Below are 12,324 nucleotides of genomic sequence, written 5' to 3'. Positions count from 1 at the left end.
GGGGCTGGGCCTCGCTGCGGTCCCAGGCGTGGCCACTCAGGGTGGATGCCTTTGAATGCTGGCCCTTGAGTTACCAGTGAGTGACGAGGAATACGGCATTATGTGGGTGCAGGGAGAGGAGGACCCAGTGATGTCAGCAAGAGAGTGGTCACCATTTCTTGTGCCAGGACCAGGGACCAGAGTGCTTGATCCCGTGAAAGGCTGTGTGCCGGACACGTTGTCCTCTGAGGAGATGCGGAATCGAACTTAAAAGTGCTGCAGGTGCCTCTCAATAACAAGGCAGATCCTGGGGGACAGGCTGATCGGATGGCTGAGTATTGCTGTCACCTAAAGGGAGAAGAATGACTGCACCAAGAGATAACTGTGATGTGTGGTTTGAGAAGCATTGGGCCCCGCCGTCTGGGGCTACAGCTGCAGGGGAGACAGGCTGGAGCACCTCTTGGGACGAGACGATAATTAGCTATTGACAGTGGGGCGGGGACACGGATGACATAAGCAGTGCTGAGTGGCGTGATAGGGAGTGGGGAGTTTTGGGCCTGTCCGTGTTGGATGGGTAGGGTGGCTGTATAGGTCCAGGCACATGCAATGGGTGGGCATCCGGAGACGTTTTGTTGCAATCCAGTTCTCTGTGGAAGGGGGAAGTTTTCAGATCAGTATAATTTATTGTTTATGTTCATGCAGAGGGTGGGATTAATCACAGTGCAGTGGGCTGTGGGAGGCAACCGAATTACTGCATCAAGACGATGGGATGGAATTTCCAGCTGCTGACGTGAAATGTCTGAGAGCTAGGTTCCTACACGAAAAGGTACAGAGTGCTCTCCTCCCTAAAGTGCCACAGGGTCAGTGTTTCCTGTCAGCAGAAGATACACCTGGATGATGTATGGGCTGAGCATTTGGCTCAGAATTGGCAGGGTCAAGTCTTTCATGCATCCTACTCTACGTACACCAGGGGGTGCTGATATGGGTGGCCTTGGGTACACCATTTCCCCTCACTTATGCTGAGGCAGACGTGGAGGGTAGGTATGTGTTGCTACAGGGTGCACTGGATGGGAGAGCAGTACTTCACACGTATGCACTGAATGTGAATGACCCACACTTTTTCTAGTTGTGAAGAATGCGAACGCACCCCTATTCTGGTTGGGGTACTTTAATTGCGGCCTGGATGGGGTTGCCCTGACAGGGTGTCGTCCAGGGAGGGCACCAAACCCCAAATGGCTAGCACTCTTAGGGAGGTAATGGATAATGTAGTGATTGTAGATGAATGGCATACCTCCCATCACTCACAGCGAGCATACATGTGCCATCCCCTGTATCATAAAACATTCAGTAGGCTGGATAGGATACTGGTGGGAGCAGTCTCTGTTGCAGAGTGAATGACCATGATACACCTGGCCCAATTCATCTCTGATCGCTCCCTGGTCTACTGTACGTTGAGTTGGGGGCGGGGGGGGTCTGCACAGCGAGGAGCGGCGTGGTGGTTTCCAGTGGAGGTATTAACAATGCTGTAGGCAAGGAGACGCGGTCCCGGGCCTTGACCGGTTAAATGGAACCGAACTGGGGCACTACTGCTCGTAAGGCCACAGAATGAAGGCAATGCTATGGTGGACATGACTGGGACTTACTTGCAGGATACGGTGCCAAATGCAGACAAAACGTAAGGCAGACGAGACAGGATTGTCCACGCTGCAGGCGAGAGATATGACAGACCCCAGAGTACATAGAGAGGAGATGGACATGTGTAGACGCATAGCGGAAACGTGGAACAGGCTGGACAGATACACTCTGAGACAATGCAGGCAAAGACTGCACAGAGAGGGGGACAAGTTGGGCAGACTCTTGGCCTGGGTCTTGTACAGGGAGAACATGTCACCCCCAATGATGCACTTAGTGGCCCCTTATAGTGCAAGTGTGACATCCAGGGTGGACATTGTGTTTACCTTCCTTTCAGGGACACCTGGAGAGTACATATAGAGTGGACCCCCAGGTCACAGGAACTGATTTAAGATTCCTGGAGGGTCTGGCTAAGGACTTAGACTCTGTCCTTGAGCTCGAGAAAAGATGTGCACCATTACGTATGCTTCTACGCTCAGACCAATGCAGGTTTGTCCCAGGATACCAGGATGACCTTTAGGCATTAGACACGTGCTGCAGGAGGTTGAGGGATGTAGGGCTGTAGGGATGAAATGGCCTTAGTTTCCATAGACGTAGAAAAGGCCTTCAATACTGTCAATTGGGGGCACTTGCTCAAGGTCCTGTGGGTCTTGGGATTCAGGCTCCAGTTCCAAGGATGGATCAGGCTTCTTTACACTGAGGAATTGTCCTAGGCAAGGTAAGCTCCTAGCAGTGGTTCCATAATGCGCTCAGGGAGGGGCCTCCCTCCAGATTTCACCCCATAATGCTGACAAATGATCAAGTGCCCCCAAGGTACGCCCTAAAGTGGGGGAGACCTACTTTCAGAAACAAGTGGGGGGACCTCGTTCGCCCCCTCGCATCCAGCAGACCAAATGCAGCTACCCACCAGTGTGTGTCACAGTTGCCAGAGTACAGCACAGCCCCTTTTGGCCCGAGCACCTCAGAGGTCGCTTCTGACCTGGGTATCGGCTGTGAAAGGGGGCTCCTCTATGTAGTGCTTTGAGCATTGGTCGGCCACCGAAGTAGGGCCAGTGGCACCTGAACGCAGGCTTCCTCCTGGGGGCGGGTCACAACATTGTTGGTGACAAGAGGCATCTCCTTGTTTCCTCAGCAACGTCTTGTTCGGGAAATGTGGCTCGGCGTGCACTCCAGTGCAACCTGAGTCCCTCGAAGGGGAAACGGTCATCTCTTCGGCAGGGCAGCGTCTTGATACCACAGGAAGTGGCTCGCCATCTTTGTGCAGAATGGTGGATCAGCCACGTGCTGATAGGGGCAACCTCTTCCCAATGGAGGGGAGGGGGGCTGCATAAAGCATGAGAGACTTTATGGAGAAGGGTCAAGGCTCAACATGTACTGGCACCATCCCTGAGGTCACTCACACACACTAGGGACCATGGGCAGGGCCGTAAGCACTTACACACAACTCTGCATTCAGCACACAGTTGCCGGACTCACCAGCGACAGTGTCCCACGGCAGAGGTGATGGGAGGCAATCTTTTATGACCCTGAGATAGCAAGAACAGGGGGCAAGTCAGCAAGCCTTTGGAGAACACTTGGGGCACAAAGAGGGCAGCCGGCAGGCAGGCCATCACAAAGGTCATGTTTGCAGAGTGGTAGTCCCTCCAGCAGAAAGCAGGTCAGCACAACAAAGCAGGTGGTCCAGTTGGCGGTTCCTCCTGGCAGCACAGCAGTCCTCTGGCGTGTGCAGTTTGTAGAGCCAGAAGCGTCTGGTTACAAGTCCAATGCAGTGTCTAAAAACATGAGTTAAGAGCCCCAGTACATATACTCAAGAATGTCTTTGATGCTTTGATGAAGGGGTGACTTTAAAGGAACCATTAGAAGTTCGCAACAATCCCTTTCAACCGAGCCCTGGCTCCAGACGATCAGTAGGGGTTAAATCAGCTCTTTGTGTAAGGGCAGGACACAACCTATACAAATGTAAAGTGTGAACCACCTCTCCCAGCCCAGGAAGACTATCAGTATGCAGATGTATCCCCTGTCAAACTCAGCCATTCCTGTGATGTGGTTGTCTGGAAACTATGCACCAAGTGTAGCTGTCACCAAGCCCAGACGTGTATTGGAGTCAGACGGCAAAGCACAAGAGTCCTACAAGTTCAGAGAAATGCCAACTTCCTAAAAGTGAAATGTCTAAAAAAGTAATGTAAAATCTAACTACACCAATAAGCAGAATTTATCACCACTATTCTAAACATACCAAACATGGCAATGCCACTCCTTTCTGATCAGGAATTACAATTAAAAAATATGTAAGGGAATTTCCAATGCTAGCCTATGAGAGGCGTAGGCCTCACAGCAGTGAAACATGAAATAAGGCTACCTAGGGCCTACCTTAGTGGTGACTTATGTGTAATAAAAAGGGAGTTGAAGGCTTGCCAAGTAGTTTTAAATGCCAAGTTGAAGTGGCAGTAAACTGCACACACAGGCCCTGCGGTGGCAGGCCTGAGACAGGTTTGAAGGGCTTCTTCTGTGGGTGGCACAAGCAGGGCTGTAGGCCCACTTGGCCATGCTGACCAGATGATATGAGGAGAGCGGACTGGAAGTGCAACGGCGCAAATTCCATTACTATGCTCCACACATGCAGCATGCTGCATGCTGGTTGGAAAATGGAGGCAATTGGGCGAAGCATATGCTGGCGGGAATGGTTGATGTTGGGCAGCTCCCGGCAATATTGATGGAGGGGTTTGGAGTCCTGGGTGATGCACAGTTTGTGGTTAGGCAGACTGCTCATATATGGCAGAAGCTAGTAAAAATTGTTTTGCGGCGTGCCCTTTTTCATCAAGCGCTGCCGGTATGGATACTGGCACAGATCAGGCAGATGGCTGAAAATATATACTTTCAAGCATGGAGAGATGGGGGCTGCAAGCTACTGGTGGACCTATACCCTAATGAACACTTCATTTTATTTGAGGACGTTCAGGTGAAGTTTGCACTGGGGATGGGCCACTTCTTGCCCAATGTCGGTCTGGTAGAGCTGGCCTGGCTGACCTCGACCACCTATGGGGTGGCCACAGAGGCTTTGATCACTCTGGGGATCCTGCTGTCCTGCGGGTCAGGGCGGTATCTGATATCCTTGATATGCAAAGCATTGGTGTCAGACACTGCTGGTGGCCCGTTCGGGTCCGGGCAACCTGGGAGGTTGACCAGGATGCCCCCATGGCAGATGTTGATTGGGCCTTCGTCTGCGCCCTCACGACAACTGTTTTGAGTAATTCTCGCTTTAAGCTGACTCATTATAACTTTTTACATCGTACCAACCTGACGCTCCAGACGCTGCAATGGATATCACAGATCCGGTCTGACGAGTGCCCTCACTGTGTGCCTCATTGTATTGTATTGTAATTGCATTTATATAGCGCTTACTACCCCTGACGAGGCGTCGAAGCACTTTTTCGGCGTGTAGCACGCTACTCCGGGACCCATAAAGGATTAGTGTTGAATTAGTATAGTGAAATATATAAGTAATTAAAGTGGTGGATAGGTTAGTCAGTTATTTGGATTCGGAAGGATAGCGGAAGGATAGAAGAGGAAAAAAAGTTTGTATTTATATAGCGCTTGATGGGGTGTTGAAGCGGCTTTTTATTTTTTTATTTTTTTTGGGTAGTAGCATGCTACTCAGGAAACCCATAAAGTATTAGTGTTGAAAATTAGTATACTGAAATATGTAGTAATTTAAGTGGTGGATATGTTATTCAGTTGTTTGGATTGAGAAGGGTAGGGGCAGGATAGAAGAGGGAAAGAGGTTTGTATTTATATAGCGATTGCTACTCCTGATGTGGTTTGAAGCACTTTTTTGGGTGAGTAGCACGCTACTCTGGAACCCATAAGGATTAGTGTTGAATTAGTATAGTGAAAAATGAAAGTAATTTGAGTGGTGGCTAGGTTAGTCAGTTATTTGGATTAAGAAGGGTTGGGGAGGGGTAGAAAAGGGAAAAAGGTTTCATTTACCGACTTGCTTCATCTGGCCTGGGAAAGTCTGAGTGCAGGACTTCTGGGGCCTAGTGGTGAGCGAACTCACATGCACCACTTCGCTGCAGACCACCCTTGTGCCGCAGTCTCTAGAGGAGAGAAGGATAGTCCAAGGTGTAATAACACCTTAGCTGAACCAAATCTGCGACCTCACCAGGATAAAGTGGGTTAGTAGTGGTGGGACAATAACCCAATGTAGCCCATATACGGCTATGATGCAATCGATAAACACCTCCTGTGGGGCGAAGACGTCTTCTACTGACCCACCTTATCCTGGTGAGGTCACAGATTTGGTTCAGCTAAGGTGTTATTACACCTTGGACTATCCTTCTCTCCTCCAGAAAAGTGTTTATCTTCGCTATTTGCACTCCTGTGGATACGAGCTTTACATAAATCCGATCTGTGAAGTCTTCCCATTGTGAACACTCCCCTGTTGACACATTTTAGGAGTGCCCAGCTCTTTGATTCCATGATACAGCTTCTGCTGATATGAGCTTTGTGTAGAAGTCGACCTACCTTGAATATTCCTCAAATTAGATGCTTTAGGAGTGCTCGGCTCCTTGATTTCATGCCCTGAAGAAGTCCATCACTGGGCGAAACGCGTTGGCTGTGTTGTGCTTTTTTTACAAAAAGAATAAAAAGAAGAAAGGAAGAAACTATAAGAAAAACACTATGGACATGGACCAGTGATTTCTTGTCTTGTTGTCCAGTGGTGCACCCTTGCATTTTTGAAAAGTATTATAATCCTGTATTGGATTGCACCGAGGCAGTGGGTGCATTAACCATGTGCACACATACTCTAAGGGAAATCCACATTGGATATATAAATGTTAGGGATAGTGGGTCAGGTGCTAGGATCCGACTGGGTACACTGTCACTTGTTTTTGTTTAAGTAAAGATTCATTTGATGCCACAAGTACAGAAGATGATGTAATATTCTTCCTCATCAGGGTGAATATATTTGGATACAAGCAGTAACTCCACTAATTCTAAAAGTGTGGTTTTTTTTTATCAGGATTACCTGGGAGAGAGGACAAAAGCCTGGCAGTGTTCTAATGCCACTCACAGTCCCTTCTTTGTCAAGATGTTGACAGATTTCAGCTGTTATTTTATTAGACATTGTCTCTGGAGGTCATTAAACCAGGAGTAGACTTTCCTTTTGGAAAAATGGATAATCGTTGAGGGAAACAATTATTTAATAAATTATTCATTAATGTATTGTGACTCCTTTTTATCCTTAATCAAGTCTGTACTTTTTTATGAGTTTGTGTTCCGCATTTTCCAGTCCATATTTAATAATGATAGTTCTGTGACATGTTTTTTGTAGTATTGCCATACAGTGAGTCATTAAATATAAATTGTAAAGCACAGCAATATTTACTTACCAAATCTTAAGTGTAACTTAAAAGATCCACTGATTCTGGGCACTTTAACCCATCCTTTGGCCTGTTGGATACTTATTTTGGCTACACTTACTGCGCATCCTGTGCAGATGCATCACGGTTACCACGCTGGATTGAATGCAGATGACTGTAGTTCTGTAAGCATATGGAGTCGAGAGCAGAGGTGTCAGGATGGGCAGCTCAGGGACAGCAGGGTGCAGGTTGAAAAGGTAGTAACTAAGGGCCAGATGCATCAAAAAAATGTTTTGCGATTCCCTTATTGCAAATCTTTGCGATTCACAATTAGGGAATTGCAAAATGGCATGCATGAAAGTGTGCAGTACGAATATGAGATGTTATTTTGCATACCATTACTTCGCATGCTATTACTACGCGGTTATTACTTAGCAATAACCGTTACTACGCATGTTTTTACTTCGCATACCATTACATTGAAAGCGTTAATGTATGCGAAGTAAAAACTTGCCTATTAATAAAAATGGTATGCGGAATAACATTTCATATTTAAAAAAGATGTTTAAAACACAACACTATATAAAATACACTACCCTACACATCTAAAAGACTAAAAACTAATAAAACACTACACTACCCTACACTACTGAAACACCACTACACTACCCTAAATCACTACCCCCTGCACTAACATACACATTCCCCTACTCCGCTCCCTACACTCATTCACTACCCATCACAACCCCCGACACTACACTAAACACTTAAACAGTAAACTACACTACACTAACACTACAACACTACCCTAAACCCTAAAACACTACCCCCAGCACGACCCTGCCCCTAGCCCCAGTCCTGTCCCTACTCCCAAACACTACCCCGCACAACCCCCTGACTTCCCTAAACCCTAAAACCCTACACTACTCTAACCCCACAACACTACCCTTAACCCTAAAACACTACCCCAGCACGACCCTAGCCCTACACTAACACAAGTGCACAACCCACAACTCTACCCTACACTAACACAAGTACGACCCTCCACAGCCCCTGCACGACCCTACACAGCCCCACTTACCTCTTACCATGCGTGGTTCCCTTCTTCTCTCCCTTCCGGCTTCCTCCATCGTGGGCAGGCAGGATATAAAGCTGATAGGGGGCTGGAGGCCAGGCGCAGAGAGTGGCACCCAGAAAAGCAGCAGCATACCCCTCACTGGAGCAAATGGCCGCCGTGACGAGCTCCAAGAGCGGTGCCCGCCCCCTACGCATGCGGCGTTACTACGCATGCGATGTAACAGCACGCGTACTAAAGGCAGTGCGTTGCTACATCGCATGCGTAGTGACGCTTGCGAAGTAATGGCATGCGTACAAACAGCCACGCACTAATGGCTGTTAACCGTGCAGTACACTTTCTGTGATTCCTGAGGGGTCGCAAATGACCTACCACTTGAATATTAAGGAGGTAGGTCGCAATTTGCAACCCCCTAGGAATCGCAAAAGTCACAGGGATGGTGGCCTACTGAGATCAGCAGACCACCATGATTGCTTTTAAATAAAGCAATCATTTTTTTTGTAAAGCAACCCATTTTCCTCAAAGTAAAACAAGATGCTTTACAAAAAAAAAAGGAAAGTTTTCTTTTCATTTTTTAAGAGCAGGCAGTGGTCCGTGAGACCACTGCCTGCTCTTAAAAATGCCTTTACTAGCATTCACAAAGGGGAAGGGATCTCTTGGGGACCCCTTCCCATTTCCGAATGTCTTACCACCTACTTGAAGTAGGTGGTAATATACAAATGTTTTGCGACCGCATTCATGGTCACAAAACATTCATGCATACTGTTAGGATTCGCTATTTAGCAGGTACACCCTAAACACGTCCCTTCCAAATAGTGAATCGTAAAGCCATTTTGGTTACCGAATCGCAAAATTGGGTTTGATGCATTGCAAAAGCATTTTTTGCGATCTCAAATGGGCCAATTCTGCAAATCGGCCCGTTTGCGTGGAGGAAAATGCTTGATGCATCTGGCCCAAGATGTCCGGGCATTCGGTCATGCATCCAACAGCCCCAAGCCCCTTTGTCTTGGCAGTGTAAACAAGCCTTGCCAATGCCAGTAGGTCTGTCTTATGAATGTTATGTCACGCCAGACCTAAAAACACATGTAAATTAATGACTGCCCTCCTCCATCTGTGCTGCCACCAGAGAAAAATGTCATACATTTTATAGTTTTCTATGACAGTTTAATAGCATTGTATTGACATGTGTGTGCCCCTGAAAGTCAAGCTCAGGGATCTGGATAAATAAAATGATCACAGCTATGTGGAGGGTAAGCAGTTTTTTGTGGAAGCACACAACTTCTGCCCAATCAAAATATACTGCCAGCTCCCACCATGTGGGCAGAGCCAAAGTCTCTCTATTGGTGATAGTCGCAAAATTGACTGATGACAGCTGCGCTGTCTAGCCAAATCATAAAAATGTCCCTCCGCATCACAATGGTGCTAATAAATGCTAAACTACACCATTGATAGCAAATTAATGCTCATCTTTTTTTTTTTTTACTGAAAAGTACAACTTTTAAACATACACAGGCTTCCTTTGTATTATGTATATATACATAAAGCTTTTATAGTCATGGCTCCATGCATTAGTTCAGTTTGTTTTGATACAAAAACAATACATTAAATCCGTGATTCAAACTCTAAATGTAGTGTTCCTTTAAGCCACTCCTGATCATCCCCAAGTATCTTGACTTTAGACGAATATGGTAAAAAACAATTAAGATTTATTCTTATATCTCAGCCATCACATTTTGTCTGCCGGACATCTTCAGGGCTTTCTCTTAATCACTTAAATCTTAAAGAGATAAAAATATGGTGCATGAAAACTCACTTTTGGATGCTTATAGATTTTATAATTTCCTCCTGTATATCCTGTGTTGACAAGTAAACTTCAATCTGTCTTTCCTAATGAAACTTGTATTTATCTCAGCATCCAATGCAGACTCCAAGTGCATATGTAGAGATGCCGTTTCCAAAAAGTTTGAGAACTTTTATCAGCAGAGCATACCTTTAATCAGGAGCACTATTTCACTACTCTGTTGTCTAATTAAGGTCACTCAGAAGCCCTTGGTGAAAAACATGTGTTTCCCTGTTTCTCATCTATAATTATGTATGTTATCAGTGTATATGGGATATGTACATGTATCTTTCTTTTTCACTTACTTTGGTAACAAATGTATAAATTGCACCCTATCTCAGAGTTTGTGAAATTACTTTTGGTGACCAAGTGGAGGTGTACAGTCCGTTATTCCATCATCGCCTCTGAATGTTCACCACTGAATGCCCGAGGCAGGGCCTCCTTCAGGTTGGACTGGACACCTTCTACCTCACACAGGATTGGTGCGTGGAGTCGTGCGTGTGCCTCACCAGACCCACTTACGCCCTCCTTTAATCGAGGCGGGCACACTTTAGTTTAATAACTAACCACCGTGGGAGCATATGGACCTCACTAGAGCAGTGCCTTGTCGGATATGTCACTTCTCATCATGCAGTGTCTGTAGGCCTCTGTTTTGCCCCACGCTGTTAGAGAAAACACTGCTATGGAAGCCTGCTATCACTTAGTACACTTTGACATAACAAAAGGTCTGGGTTTGTAGCATTCCTGTAGCCCTGGGCTCTATAAAACAAATCATAAATCCCTGCACACTACTTTGTAAGATATCAACTGAAACGTGTTATTAAATTAGAGGCTTCAAAAACGAAAATGCTGTCCAGACGGCGCATGCACTTTCTTCGAAAAGGAAGATTTTTGCATTTCCACATATTTTCATGGACATGTTGGCACTGATTGAGCGACATTTTTCTCCAGCAATGTTAATTGATAGGAATGACATCCAAGCCTCTGATCTGACCCCCCCCCCCCCTCACCCGCATATAAATGCTACAGGCCTTTCTGTGAATAAAAACCTCTTTCTTCCACAAGAGCCGTAAAAATGTGTGCCTCATGTGACTGACATAACGGTACTAAATATAAGATTCTTCATGCAATTAGTGGATTGTGGGATTTTCATGCTAACTCCGAGGTTTGTTAGTGTGAAAGGTCTTTATTCTCATGTTTTATAATTTCCTTTAATGGCATCTTGTGTGACGACTCTCCTATTAACTTTCTGTTTTATCTTTCGTTTCCAATTTTTATATATAACCTTTTTTATTTAATCTCTTTACAGAAACATTTTATGCATTTATATTTGCGCAGTTCCCCAGGGGTTTGGTCAGCCGCTATGTCAGATTTCCTTTCAGGTAGGTGACATTATTTACATAACAATTGTCGTAGTTGTGTACAGCTGTGTACTGCTATGTTTACCTCTTAGACGTTCTTAAATGGTGCCTTGTTCAAAGAAGAACTTGGAACTACTGTTTCATCTTTACAATATAGATCACTAATAAAGGTAATATTTATTAGAGCCAGGCACTGCAGTGGCAGGAGAACAGATAGCCGGGGTCTTATGTAAGCAGGTCTCCCCTTCAACCAACTGCTCATCAGCTTACATAGTGAACATTACATTCCAACATGAAACCATAATATCCGTGCCATAGAACTAAGATGAAATAAGGGTTAAATGCGTACAGCCAAGAATATAACATCTTCTTTTTCCATTAAGTCAACAAAAACATAATAGGAAAAAATTTAAATATAACAAAAAATGAACCTTATCTTTTCATTGTAAAAATTCCTGCAGTGGTTTGTGATCAGCATATAACAGAGGGGCCCTCCCTGCCCACCAACGACCATTCATTAGCTGTCACCGCCCCCTAGTAAGTTCCCCTAGGAGCATACATACCCTTCTGCACAGCTTTTAGTCAGTAGTTTGGTTTTAACATTAATCCTTTAAATATAGATGACATTGCTGAGCCCTGGTCTGGAGCTGGTGGTGGCCCAAATAGAAGAGGCTGGAGAAAATGGGATATGTCTAGAAGAGTGAATAATTGTGAATCAATGACAAGTCAATACTTATAGATCATAACCCTGTAAAATGTACTGAAGAAACAGAACATCAACAATTATCTCTTGAAGCCAGAATTGAATTAGTACATATGTGCCTCAAGTGCAAAAGATACATGTGAATGTAGAACGGACTTATACATGTGCACTAAAGTACCACAATATAAAATGTCAATAAAAATATGTTTAAAAGAAAACTTTTAGGGCCATCATCAATCTGCATTAACAATGCCCCAAGACTGTTTTCGCTCAAGTCGGTAACCACAGCACAATGTTTTTTAGGGAGAAATTCCTACACATATGTTACTACTTAAATTTTCCACAGACCTTCCATTGAATTCTATCATGCA

General features: G+C 45.3%; 1 protein-coding gene across 2 annotated transcripts in view; it reads left to right on the top strand.

Annotated features, from left to right (window-relative positions):
- LIMD1 (LIM domain containing 1) overlaps nt 1-12,324 on the top strand; it is a 475,792-nt gene that overhangs the window by 48,381 nt on the left and 415,087 nt on the right. For both annotated transcript variants that reach the window (XM_085607366.1, XM_085607367.1), the window contains exon 2: nt 11,199-11,271. The gene's annotated coding sequence lies outside the window, so the exon portion shown is untranslated. The remainder of the gene's footprint in view (nt 1-11,198; nt 11,272-12,324) is intronic.

Source organism: Triturus cristatus, chromosome 5_2 (genome assembly GCF_964204655.1).
Source record: "Triturus cristatus chromosome 5_2, aTriCri1.1, whole genome shotgun sequence".
NCBI classification, from domain to species: domain Eukaryota; kingdom Metazoa; phylum Chordata; class Amphibia; order Caudata; family Salamandridae; genus Triturus; species Triturus cristatus.
Note: the sequence above shows the minus strand (reverse complement) of the source record. Positions and strands in the feature narration are given on the sequence as shown.